Source organism: Varanus komodoensis, unplaced genomic scaffold, assembly GCF_004798865.1.
Source record: "Varanus komodoensis strain SLA01 unplaced genomic scaffold, ASM479886v1 scaffold44_3, whole genome shotgun sequence".
NCBI lineage: Eukaryota > Metazoa > Chordata > Lepidosauria > Squamata > Varanidae > Varanus > Varanus komodoensis.
The window spans coordinates 3,807,468-3,821,870 of NW_025336010.1; the positions used below are offsets into that span (position 1 = coordinate 3,807,468).

At 49.4% G+C, this 14,403-nt stretch overlaps 1 protein-coding gene across 2 annotated transcripts in view; it reads right to left on the minus strand.

Annotated features, from left to right (window-relative positions):
• OSBP2 (oxysterol binding protein 2) overlaps positions 1 to 14,403 on the minus strand; it is a 137,167-nt gene that overhangs the window by 35,126 nt on the left and 87,638 nt on the right. The gene's annotated exons all lie outside the window — the stretch shown is intronic.

Below are 14,403 nucleotides of genomic sequence, written 5' to 3' on the forward strand. Positions count from 1 at the left end.
GGGGGGGGGCTACTAGAGCAAGGCCCCCTTCAGCAAACAGGCAGGTGCCACATGGGGGAAGGCAATCCTTCACATCCCTGCTCCCAGGTTTTTATTTATTCAAGTATTTATTTTATTTCTATACTGTTCAGTAGCCAAAGTGGTTTGTGAAAATATAAACTACAAATACACTAAGATAGGCAAACCTTCACGACAAAATTCTAAAAGCATTGAACAATTAAGTTTGATACAGCTAGACCTGCTAGAAGAAAAAGAGTCAATATATGGCATTTAAAGCCATTACACGCTATTAAAAGCCTTGGCATGGAGCACTGCCTTAACCCAGCACCAAAGGATCGGAGAGTTAGCGTCAGGTGGGCCTCAGTGAGGGGATCATTCCAGAACGGAGGAGTCACCACTGAGAAGGCCCTCCTCCTCGTTGCCCCCATCCAAGCCTCCCTCAGAGGTGGGACTCATGGGCCAACAGTTCAGCATCAGCACTTTGAACCGTGCTTGGGGCAAAGCACATCCTGAAACTTTAACCCCCCGCCTCACCCATATCCCCTTTGTCTGAAGAGCCTGCATGTCCTCTGCCCCTGCTCTTTTCCTGCAATTCCCTAAAAGATGGAAGGAAAGGAACTCAGTAAAGCAGGTCAAATGCAACTGATATTTAAGCAAAACATGTGATGTTTCAAAAATAACTGCTGCATTACATGAGATGCAGAGAAACGCACGGGGCTCGCCATCTGCTCGTTCCTGGTAACAGCCACCACATCGACAAGATGTTGCAACATGAGTGCTGCCCGTGCATGGATGAGAAGGGCCGCTCCAGCCGGGCAATACGAAAACAGGCTGCCGTCGACCATGTCAAGGCCAACAAAACTCTGCGCTCAGATCCTTCGACTGCCCCCACGGTAGTCAGATCAATCAGTTAAATGCATATGTAGTAGTAAAAAAGTCCATGTACATGAAGTGGGTGGTGGGGGGGGTTCGCTTCCTTGGGGCATGTCCCATTTATTTCAATGCAACTCCCCAAGCAACACATTTACTAAAAATGCCAATTTTCAGAATGGGGAAATAATTTTTCCAATAACCAGACAACAGCAGAAAATCACATCAAGAAGGGGAGACATTCCCCTCAGCTCACAAGCTAAGTGCAGAATGTGAAAGCAAATCCCGGACCCCAAACTTTAACAAGCGGGAGGGAGGAAATGAAGAAGATGCTCGCGCCTTGCATGAAACATCCGTCCACCTTTATTCAACTGTTATCCTCCAGCAAAGAGGGAGGAACAGGAGAATTTCTGCAAGTATCACTGGGGGACCACAAGGGAGCCGTTTTTTCCTTCCCCAATTCCCTGAACCACCAAACTGTGCCTCTACATGAAAACCACCAAACTTGCTGGCGAATTTCACAGGCCAGTCACAGCAAATAGAGCCAATTTCACGGGTTGTCAGAGATTAATAGAAAAATCATTTCAAGGCTGCCTGTTGCTCTGTAACTTACAGCAGCTCTCTTGGGCCAATTGACACCCACTGAGGCAAAAAATGGCTCATGCAGAGCCAAAGCATCCCCTCTGTTTAATCAGGGCTGCTTTCTTCAATCTGGTTTCCTCCAGGTGTGTCCAGCTATCTAGCCATGTTGGCTGGGAATTGTGGGAGCTCCAGTCTAACCTGTATCAGGTTTGGAAAGACGGACTTTTCTTCACAGAAGGCCAACTTCACTGGGTTGGGGGGCTGCACTGGGGTCATCCAAGACCTGCATCCCTCCGGTGCAGCTGCCGTACATGAATGCAGCATCAGAATCCCAGCAATTCTACTGGGACACATGGCACTCCGGGAGCAGTGGTCTTGTTTTCTTGGAAGAATCCCACTTTCTCTCCTAAGCTTGCTTCCCAGCAGTTGCTGGAATTCTAGTAATGCAGCCCTGCCTGTGCACAGCAGGGACCCACCTGCAAAAATGACCAGGCTTCCTACAGCCCACCTCTGCTCTGGACCCAGTGCCAGATTTTAATACTTGACTAATGGAACCAGCACAAACATGCTGAACTTACAGAGATCGCCTGGTGTCAAGACAGAGGGGCTGCACACCTTCAGGTTCTCACTCCTAATTCAGCCAAGAACAGCTTCAAGCTTTTTAATAAAAGCAGATATTCTCTTAGGGGTGCTTTGCTTCTGGACATGATTTTAGTTTTGTCCACAAAACTGCAGGTTGTGGCATTTCCTCTCAAATATTATGCCTCTTGGTGCCGAAAGAATCTGCAACCAGTGGGAAAGTAATAGTTCTTTCCTATGAGGTCCGCTAATGTTAGATAAAAGGCTGACACAAAGATGATTCCTGTGAGCAGTGGCAAGCGGGGGGTGCCGTGAATCCGCTACTCCTGTGGGGGATCCCTGAAGTGACCGAGTCCACCTCTTGCGCCCCCTAATATATCTGAGCAGATTTCCTGTGTGCTTTCAGGCAAGACTCCAATCGCTGCTACAGACCTATAAATGGCTCAGAGCCTATATATCTAGAAAATGAAGTCTTCCGACATATTCAGCTGTGACCTTTAGCTTCACAGCATTCTTTTATATAGACCATCCAGAGATCGAGTTAGGTCAGCAAAAGAACTGAAAAATTCATTCTTGGATACTTATTTCCTGGTGAGAGGTCTCCCTTCTTCTTGAGATTCATATAAAAGTTAAAGCTTCAACATTTTCTAGAAGAGACTAAAGATTTTCCAACTTAGGACATGGGTTCATTAAGTCTTCCATCATCTTACCAAGAAAGGCAAAGAATGTTGTACTCCTGGATTTTTGATAAGAACAACAGTTCCCAAAAGCGCCCCCCCCCACCAACCGAAATCCCACCACAGAGGGAATGGCCTTACAAGCAACGATAGGTTGCTGTGACACATGAGCCACCCACTGACTCCTCCACCCACTTTTACATGTAAGCGCTGCTACTGCACACCAAGCCCGGAAGAGACGACTGGTTTCAAAACAAAGAAGATAGTAAGTTTCTCAAACTGCACCAAAAGGCACCAAAATAAAACAACTTTTACCGAAGCCTTTGTGCATGATTTATCTTGCTTTAAAAGATGTCTTTCCTGATAACCATGGTGCGGGGAGCTATGCGGGACTATGGAGTCCACTAGGAACCGAATGCAGCAGCTTCTCTGCTTCCAGGAGTGCACCATCCACAGCCCCAAGGGAGGTTAAGAGTCTTGGGAATTGGTTTGGCGGCTTTTCCCTGAATTCCTATTGAGAAATACGTTCAGTCCCCCACAAAATGTCCGTATTCTCTTCTGTGCCCCAGCCTGCTGAAAAGCGCACGAAACAGAGAGAAGCACCTCAAAACAGGCAACCTCGCCCAGGCACCCCTGATCTCCAAGCAGCAGTGGCTGCAACACTTTCGTGGGAGACCCACAAGCTGCATTGCTGTCCGTCCTACCAGTGCTTAGATCTGCAGGTGAGTTCTCATCCAGCAGACTCATTCCCCACCCCGCTTGCGGCTTAATAAATAATACACTGTCCCAGCAGGGGCCTAAATTGATCAGGCCCATCCAACTCTACGTTCTAATAAAAGCCATTTCTGCACAGTGAATGCAAACATCAGATGACATATTTTTATTTATAGGAAGAGGCTGGGGCAGGAGCAGAGCACATATTGCAAGGAGAGGTTCTGTGCACACCCACGAAAACTAACAGCCTTATGCTGGAGTTGTTCTTGGCTTCTCGGTGGGAATTCTGCCCATGGCAAATGCTTATTTATTTGGGGTGGGAGGATTTGTGGAGGACGGAGCTGTTATTCCAAAATTGCTCTGAGCAGAAACGGAGGATTACTGAAGGAACAATGGAAAATCCTTCTGCTTGGCTTAGGCTCACGGGGACCTTTCTAATCTTCTTGTCGCTCAATACTTAATGTTGGCCACAAAGCAGGGAAAATCAATCATCAAAATATATCAGGGTGTGATTTTTTTTTTTTTAAAAAGGAAACATTCATTAGTGAGCTGCAAATTAAGCTGCCAGAGAGAACAGCCCCTCTCCAATCCGGAGCCGTGCGGGGCTGCTGAGGAGGCGGCAGTGCTGGGGAGAATTTTCCACCACGCGGGGAGGAGTGTTGGGGCTGCTCGGTGATCTTATTTACCAAGCTTTCTGGCACATTCCCTCTCTGGTGCAATTACTCTGTCAGTGGGTGGCTGATGAAACTGGATTATCAATGGGCCAAATAATCGCACAGGGTTGCCCCCACTGCTCCACACGTGCTCGGAGTCAGAAGATGGGAACTGGCAGCTCTTCAGACACAGAGGCTCCCAAACACTCTGCTACACGAGGCTCTTCCTCTCTGGCAAACGGCGAAGGCCAGCAACCTTCATTTTGCAATTGAGCTAATTACATTCAGACCCTTAAAACACCCATGGAGGGCCACAGGAGCAAATCCGAAAAACAAAGGAGGGGAACCCTTGTGTTGGGGCCAATGGCCCAAACCAAGACCCTCTGGCCACTGTGTTCGCGTTGTGCCGCACTTTTATGCTGAGCTCTCTGATCAATTTGCCTTCAGGTACCTATCACCTAAAATGACGCTCCAGCTTTGTGAAAACGCCAGGGTTTCCCTTGTCCAGACAGACCTAACCACTAGCTTGGATGATTCTCCAAAAAAGATGGGGTGGGGTGGGGTGTGAAGGCCATTGCTGTTCCCTTATCTCAGCAGCCCTTAGCATGACCTGAAATAGGTTTCCTGCCAAGCAAAATCTAACCTGGTGAAAATGCCCCAAGGCTGCTACAAACTAGGTTTTTGGCCTCCTGCACCCAGTGCCACTTCCCCTGTCTCTGGCAGTGTTGCTTAATACGCAGCCTGAAGATTTAAAGAGCTCTCAAAAGCATGTCCACCACTTTGTGACCCCATAACTACTCCTCATACATTTATTGTGACCTCACTATGGCTATGGGATACATTCCAGAACTGCTCCAGAACTCACCTCAAGCACCTGCCCAGCACTGGTCCAGCCAGTTTCCATTTCACTGTCATGCATCCTTGAGACAGGTAGGGCTGGGAAGAGAACTTGGCCAACTCCATGACAACCGGTCCCGCCATGCAGAAGCTGTACCTGCTTCATTTTAACACAGAAGCATCCATACTTCTTCCCAGTATCTTTCATGTTCTGGAGAGGAAGCACGGAGTTGGACTGGAATGTCTCTGGGGTCCCTTTTCAATTTAATGATTACATGAGACCCAAACCACCCAAATGGTTTGAAGTGATGCTATCCGAGATCTTGGCTTCCGACCTGCAAGTGCTGATGGATCGAGGTGTCCGTGCCCAGAGAGGAGGAAGAGGGAGCCGTCTGATGGTATTGAGGCCCCTTGTGCAAGGTACAATTCTGGTGCCCCCTCCTCTGCGGTTCTTGAATAACATGAAATGGGTTCATGATGCTGCCAACCCCTCTGGTGTCCTCACTGGCTGCACACCCCAAAAGTCAGCAAGCGACTGGTTCATTTCATGGCCTCTCACAATGCTTTAAATACCTTGAGCCTTGTCCAGCCACTATGGCTGCCACCTTCCTGGAGGTCGTTTAGCACCCTGGAACTTTTGCTCTCCCGGGCAACCACCCACCTTGACTCCCCCTACAAACAGCCATCAAAGCTCGATGCAGCTAGACAAACACCTCCATACAATTAATCTAGCAGTTCCTTTAAAGTGCTTGCACACTTGAAGCAATGCTCACAAATACAGATGCCACCGCTCACCAACAGGGTCTTGGATCAGGCATCAGCGCCCACCCCCTCCTCAGAGGCTAAAAAACCAACTTTGACCAACTTTGACCACGCTGTGGCAACCAACTTTGACCAAACTGGTATGATCAATGGGGGTGGGGAAAGACAAAACGAGGCAGGACATAATTGGCTCCTCTGTCTAGCTATCATTTCTATGCCAGAGCAATGGAAATCAGGAGTAGCTGCATTTCTTACAGATGCTGTGGAAAGCGAACGGCAGGTGGATTCTGCCTTACATTTTTTATGCAAACACTTATTGTAAATGGAAGCTGAACATCCAGGGAAGGGACTTGGAATACCTCCAGCAATTCTGCACCCCAAAGCAGTTCCTTTTCCTCCTCCAGGGCTATATAGCTTCCTGCCTTCCAGCTGATGAGGTGGGGCGGCCTGACTGTGGGCAAAAACACTGCCTTAGCCACGAAGCGGGCAGTCCATGCCGGTGTCCCCCGCCATCTCCACACCCCAGGAAGCAGCAGCGCGAAGGGCCTCTGAAGCGCTCAAGGGCAGTGTGCAGGCTGCAAGTCCAAGCTGCCTGTTCCTGTTCTACCACTGTTGTGTTTTTAATTGTGATTTTAATGCACTTCATGCTGTTATAATCAAGAAGTTAACTCTCGGTGGTTTACATGTACCCCACCTTTTCACCTTCCTGGTCAAAGGGTGGGGTACAATCAAACTGATATAACGAAGCTGCTGAGGCACAATGGAGGATAGAAGCTCCACAAACCATGTCAACGCCGTGTGGGAGAGTAGACGCTGCGCTGTGTATCATGATCCAGGACCAACCCCATCCAAAGCACTGCAGGGAGTGGATTTGGAAGGGGCTGACCTCGCGATTTGCGACTACGAAGCTCCTTTCAACACAGTTTCCCCCACATTTTTACCCACATCTTGCCATGTAGTCCTGGCAGCAGCCTGGCTTCCCACGTGAACAGAGAGCTGCCTGGTCCATTTTGGAAGAGAACAAGCTTCCCGAGGGAAGGCAGCAGCAGGCGCTGGTGGTGTCCTGCGGCTTCCCCAGCGCATGAGAAGCACCTTCCCCAGCCTAGTAGTGCCCTCTGGCTTTGTTCACCAGTGGATACTAGGAGTCAAGCGCATCTGGAGGGCCCCAGTTTAGGGAAGCCTGCATTATCCCTGCATTACAGTGAAACACACACACACACACACACACACACACACAGAGAGAGAGAGAGAGAGAGAGAGAGAGAGAGCGAACACCCACAGCTGTATAAAATCCATGGCAAGCAGCGATGTTCTTTGGGTTCGGCTTAAAACCAGGAGCATGTCATACATCCAGGTAACTAGTCAGGAAGCCTTGTGACTTCTGTAAGCTTTTCCTTTGCTTCCTGATGATCTGCATCCATATTTTACCACTAAATATGTTCAGTAGTTAAGATCGAGTGAGGATGTCCTTCTCGAGGAAGGGGAATGTTGGCTAGAAGAAGGGCCTTCTCAGTGGTTGCACCAAACTTCTGGAATAGGCTCCTCAGAGAGGTGCCCCTGGTGCCATCCCTGCTATCATTCTGGCGCCAGGCACAGACATTCCTCTTTTCCAGCTATTTTAACAGCTGATTTTAGTGTTTGATGTTAATTGACCTTATAATTATTATCAATTATAATTGACCCCATAATAATAACTAATTATTATTACTGGTTGATTTTAATTTAAATTTGTTTATTTTAATGCATTAATGTAATATTTTAATTCTGATATGCATTTTATATCTTGATTATGTTGTTAATATGTTTCAATCTGTTTATTTTATGTTTGATTTTAGAGTATTCTAATTGTTGTGAGTTGCATAGAGAGCATAGATATGGCCTATTGGAGCAGTGTGCAAAATGAAGTAATACATAAATAATAAATTATAATATACCAAAGCACTGGACAATTGGAAAAGTACAATGGGGAAGGCAACAGAGCAGAGTCAATCAATACCCTTTCCAAATGTTGCACAGCCCCCCCACCCCCAAATCAGTCTTCTCTTCTCTTCTCAAGGCTGAACATGCCCAGTTTTCTTAGTCTCTCCTCACAGGGCAGTGCTTCCAAACCCTGGATTACTTTTGTTGCTCTCCTCTAGACTCTTTCTATTTTTTGCATCTTTTTAAAATTTTGATTCCCAGAACTGGACACAATATTCCAGGTGAGGTCTGACTAGTGAGGAGTGCAGAGGAACTATTACTTCTTGTGATTAAGAAGTAATACTTTTACTAATGTATCCCAAAAAAGCATTTGCCCTTTTTTGCATCTGCATCACATTGTTGGCTCAAATTTACTCTGTTGTCCAGAATAATGCCAAGGTCTTTTTCAGTTCTGCTAAGCCACATATTCCCCATCTTGTATCATTGCATTTGGTTTCTTTTTCCTATGTGGAGGTCTTGGCGCTTGTCCCTACTGACTCTCATTCTGTTGCTTTCAATCCAGCGTTCATGTTTATCAAGGTCACCCTGGATCTTCATGCTGTCTTCTAGGGTATTCATTATTCCACCCAGTTTTGTATCATCTGCAAATCAGATTCTCTTTCCTTGTACTTCCTCATCCAAATCATTAATAAAGATGTTGAAGAGCACTGGGCCCAGGACTAACCCTGTGGCACCCCACTCGGTACCTCCTTCCAGTTTGAGAAGGTGCCATTGATGAGCACTCTTTGTGTCCAATTTAGCAGCTAATTCTGGGTTCACCTAACAGTTTTTCTACCTAGCCCACTTTTTGCTAATTTGCTTATCAGAATGTTGTGGGGCACTATGCCGAAAGCTCTGCTAAAGTCAAGGTAGATTATGTCCACAGTGTTCCCTCCGTCCCTTTGGGAAGTTACCCAGTCAACAAATGAGATTTAATTAGTCTGACAGGATTTATTTTTGATACATCCTTGTTGGCTTCTATTAAGCACTGAATTTTCTTCAGGATGCTTGCAGAATGACTTTTTAATCATTTCCATTGGCAGAATTCTCTCAGGGGGCAGCTGCGATAGCGAGAGGGCCAGATGGACCAAACATATCCCTCCCTGGCCCTCTTCGCTCCTCCCTTGACACCATGGGCCACTCAGCAGAAAACGACGGACACGGCCAGCCGCCCTCCCCGCACTCCTGGGGCGCCAGCGCCAGCACCAGACGCAGCCTGTCTGCCGTGAAGCACGCAGAGACTTCGCATCCGTTAAGCAACCAGCCGACCGAGTGCTGCTGTTTACACAGGCTGTCGCCATTCCTCACCCATCATCAGCAGTCCTTAATCTCGTATCAAAAACTGTAGACTCCACCAGCCCTTTTCAGGAAAAAGGGGGAAAAAATGGCCGACAGCATTTTCACAAATGTGTCACACTACCTCAGCATGTTTCCCGGCTGGCCTCTGGGCCGCTTTCAGGTAATTAAAATTCCACTGCTTCAGTTGCTTCCCTGACCTCAACTATACCGTGCTTTGCAAAATGTATCGGATGCTCACCTGGGCTGCACCTGTATGCATTTCAAATACCCAGACAAAGGAAGCAAAGCCCCAACAAGGCAGACAAGTCAAGACCCATCTGATAAGCATGCTAACAAAAACAAGGACATTTTGATTATTCTGTTTTATAAATATACTGCAAGTGCAGAAGCTGGGCAGGCGATTGCAGTGATACAAAAAGGGAGTTCAGAAGCTGTATTTTATTCGTTCAGCCTTCGTTTTTGCTGCTGCTGCTGCTGCTGGGGACAGCCACACCTAAACCATGCATTTCCCCTCTTACCCAGGTAATAGTTCAGAACAATGGCAACAGAAAGAGAAATGACAAGAACTGGAAACAAACTGAGAAGATGCAAGAGGCCATAATGACAGGGAAGCATTCAAATATGAAGCTGTGGACAGAGCTGTTGATCAACAGAGGCAAACTATAACCTGCATCCTCTAGTCTGCAAAACACATTCAAGTTGTCAGATAATTTAAAATTCTTGGTGAGATTTGGGAGAGGCACTTGGTGGCCAAGGGGAGAGGAATCTCGTCACCATCAACACCTGTTGAGGGCAGAGAACTGGCACTACCTAATCCACTAGAACACCAGCACCCTTCCCCTGATGGGGGACCCTTACTCAGATACTGTTTGCACCGGGTTTGCGTAGGTCATCGGGTTCTGGTATGGTTTGCCTGGAGTGGCCCATAACAGAACCTAATGCCTGGAAACCAGTAAGAGCTCAGCGAAACCATGCTGACTACAACCTATCCAAGTCCAGGAGACAAAAACCCTCTTTTGCAAGCAGAGGCCAGATTCCCTGGTGCAGGCATTGCAATGCAGACGTCCTGGCCGAGGGCATCCGTACCCAGTCCATTTAAGAGTAACCTGTACAGGTACCAGAACAATGGGAATCTCCTAGAATTCATCTCAGAGCTGGGGAATGAGCCATTCCTGGGCAGCTGAAAGCAATGGCTTCTTCTGAAGTCTCCACGGGGGTGGGGGGGGGATCGACTTCACTGGAAAAGGGAGTTGGGGGTGCTTCTCTTCCAGCACAGGTGCTTGGAGGAAGTCTCCCAGAAAGTAAGCCAGCCTCAGGCAGGGTGAGGGGAGATTGTCCAACCTTTTCCCAGTACAGACACCCAGGTGTGGTCTTTTCCTCAGACAAACAGAAGACCTGAGACAGGCCACAGATGAAGCAGATCTTCAGGTAAACAGGTGGGCAACTTAGCACAGGGCTGTGCACGCCAGGCACTCTGAACCATTCGCTGATTAGCGTGTTGAAGCTGATCTGCCTCTTTACACAGCTTATTGTTTTCTGTTCAGAAGCTGACCAGCCTTTATCCCATTCTGTATTTCACTAAATTCTTGGTAGTTCTTTTCGCTTGTTGTCACCAAAACCTGGATCATGTGCTTTGGCCCTGAAAGGACGGTAGCTCACAAGGGACACCCTGTGGACCTGGGTCACATCGCGCTGTTTCAACTCCTGAGGAGCCCACAGTGAGCTGAGAACCACTTGCAGCTTAGCTGAGCTCCCCTAACGAGGGAGGCGGTGTGATCCTTGACCAGCCCTTCCCACCGGACAGAGAGCACTTGCAAAGAAAGCCAACTGGGGGGGGGGGCAGCCGCTACCAGGGGCCCCTGCCGCAGCAGGCCTACCGCCCGCAGGTGCCAGGGGGCCACAGGTTCACAGGCCCATTTGACTTCACAATGAAAGTAGGAATTCTCAGGGTGTCAAACGGGAGATTGTAAACAGCTGCCTGCTGGATTTAGCAGGGCCTTCACTTCACAACAGAAGAGCCTGAGATTCTAGCGAAACACCTCAAGAAATGGAAAGGACAAGGTTCTTCCTTGCACAGCGTGGCGTCAGGGTCGCTTTCTGAGAATGAACGCAGAGAAGTCTGTGGCAACAACACAAAGGCACCTGCTTCCTAGCGTCTGATTGGATCACGGCTCCCTCTTCTATTGTCAGGGTCCTCAGGCAAGAACATCTGAACAGCTTCCATGTAGCACCTGCTGAGAGGCAGGTCAGCATCAGCCAGAGAAGCCGCAGGAAGGATGGTCTCTCTCCAGGCTGGAGAACTGTGTTCCCTTGTTCCACCCACGGTGACAAACTCACTTGCTTGGGTGGCTTTCCCTTCCCTGCTCGGCTGCTGAATTCCATTCAGGACAGTATCTGGAGCACTAAATAGGCTAAATTTTGATAGCTGCAGATACTCCCTGACTCCTGAGGTCAAGACAGAAGCCGCACCTACCAAAGTTCTTCTTTCAGCTCCAAGATGGTCTGGGATACTATCTTGCACAAACACACGCAGAGTCCTCCCACTACCCATTTCCAATTCTCAGCTTTCATCAACTACAAGAAAGGGAAAACCTTTACAGAAGAGAATCGAATGCTTTATGAGCCGTTAATATGAGATGGCAGACTCAGCGAGAAACTGAAAGCAGCGACCCTGCCGACTGAGGAGGCAGAGCAACCCCTCCATGAGAAAAGGCTGCAATGTTTGCAGTTTTCTGTTTAGCGAAAAAGGAGGGCGAGGGGAGACATGCGCATGCAATCACGCATGCAAAAATGGAGAGAGACAGTGAGAAGGACGGGTGCACACGGCATGTCCAGCCACCGTACCTTCTGAACGACCCCAACTAGTTATGGCTCCCTGGAGCGCTTAATAGACCCACCACAGCTTGGGCCACCTGAATCAGGGCAATAAAGGAAGCCACGGTCTAGTCCCAAAGCCAGGCAGACCTTGGCACGAGCGACACAGGGCTTGCTGCTCACCCAAGGAGCACGTGGGGGCAGGTCTCCCCAGGTGCCCGGGAGTGGCAAGGCAGTGCTTGGGACAGCGGGGAAAGGCTGCCACGCAGCCACGGCACGGCCTGACCTAGAACACAACCGGGAGCATTATGTGCAGAGAGGCGCTCGAGGAGCGCTTCTGGGCCTACACCGTCCTTGGATTCCCAGGGGGCTGAGGCGGTGCGGGAGCATTTCCATGGCTACGTCAAGTGTGTCAGCGGCACCGTTGGCAAGTCAGACGTAGGCGACGTCACGTGCTCTTTCTGGGACTCCGTCTGAAGAGCCCCCAGAAGCTTCACCTGGTGCCAAATGCAGCTGCCGGGCTGCTACCCAACGCACGGTGTCATGGTTACATCACCGCACTACCGAAAGATCAGCCCCTGTTGCAATTCCTTTCCAAGTCCAATGCAAGGTGTGGATTTTAATACCTGAAGCACTAAACGACCTGTGTTCTGGCAGTCCGAGGCACCTTGGCATTAAACCTGCTCAGCTGGAAAGATCAACAGCAAAGGCCCTTTTGAAGATGCCTCCACTTGCCTTGGCCGACTTGTTGCTGCCTTCCATTCCGTTGCTACCTAATGCAGGAACAACCTCTCTCTGGAATGGCAAATGCTCCCCACTTGCTCAGGAAGTGGGTGAAGACGCATCTGTTTAACATGGCTTTTTAAATGGTTAAATCGACTTTTAATTGACTTTGCATTGACTTTTAAGGTTCTTTTAATGTTTTAAGAGTACAACCGTATGCATGGTTAGATAACTCCCAGCATCCCTCAGGTCCTACAATTCCCAGCATTCCGTAGCCAGCCACCCTAAGACCTTCCCTGTCTAGAAATGCATAGGATCGTACCCGTGCATGATTTTGGTTGAATGCAGTTTATTCCAACACACACTGCTAACAACTGCCCCTTTGCTGGATGGGTGCAATGCAGAACCCTTGAAGAAGCCCTCGCCAAGCAAAACTGCATTTCCTGTATAAACATGGAAACTGAGCAAGTCCAAAGGGGTGTCCCAGGCCATCTAGTCTGACCTCCGGCACCAGCCGGCTCCACTCATGACATGCCTACCATGCGCATGTCCAGCCTATCCTTGAACATCTGCACCGATGGGGCCTGAGCCACCTCCCGTGGAAGCCCATTCCATGCTTTTGGGTCCTGTCAGGAAGTACTTCCTAGAATCCAAATTGAACCTTGGTTCCCTGAGCTTGGCTCCATTGGAGCGCGCCCTGCCTTCCTCTGCAGGGGAGAACAGATCTCTCCCCACCTCCGTGTGGCACCCCCTCACATACCTGTATGTCGCCAACAGATCCCTTCAGAGTCTCCTCTTCTGCAGGCTGAAGAGACCCAGTTCCCTCAGTCTCGCCTCATACGGCTTCCCCTGCAAACCGGCCACCAACCTTGTGGCCCTATGCTGCACTGACTCTAACCTGGCTATATCCCTCCTGTAATGAAGGGCCCAAAACTGAGCACAATACTCCAGTTGCGGGCGCACTAGAGTCGTGCAGAGTGGTAGTAATACCCCTCTCGATCTAGAAGCCACACTTCTGGCTATGCAACCAAGGGTGGCATTTGCCCTCTTGCCCACCGCATCACACGGCTGACTCACGTTTAGCCTGCAGTCAACCAGTACCCTGAGGTCCCTTTCACAAGTGCTGCTCTCCAGCCACTTGTCCCCTAACCTGTACGTACGACACCTATTCCTATGCCCCAGGTGCAAGACCTTGCACTTCTCCACCTTGAATGCCATCCTGTTGCCCACTGCCCATACAGCACCATAAAGTATCCTAACTGCTTGTGGCAACTACTGAATTTCTACAGCCATTGAAATTATATCCATGTGGGCTGCATGCTCCGGAACAGGACTTCATGCGCCCGTGGCCTGATCGCAAGGCTATCCGGGGGCTACACACAGCAGGGCTGCCCCAGCTGAAGAAATGAGAGACCTGGAAGCTCTGGTGCGGGCAGTGGGGCAGGGTTGGCTCCTCGGGAGCAGGGCTGGAGGGATTCCGGTCTGGGATGCATGAAGTGAGGTCACCCAAACAGGACTGGTGGAGGGCAAGTCGGTCTCACCGGCCCAGAACGAGGCCAGGCCATCAAGAATGGGCTCTGGGAACCACGTGGCTCGTACACACTCGGTGTCAAAGCAAGGGACTGCCAAGGGGCTCTCAAAGAAAGGACATCATGCTCAGGGGACCCTGGAAATCCTAGACCCAAGGAGCCGTGATGGGTCCACCAGAAAGAACCTCATGCGGTCCCACAGCGGCTACTGCACACTGTGGTCACACCCTGGAAAGAAGAAACAGCGCCTCGCATGGCATGTGCCAAGTGCGATTCCCTGGTTTCAGCGAACCCCAGCTTCCCAGAAAGTGGCTTCCACAATGCTAGTCCACAAGAATATATCACAGACCGGAATTCTGGCCCCCAAATGCAAAGCCGAATGCTACATCTGGGGGAAATGCCAGC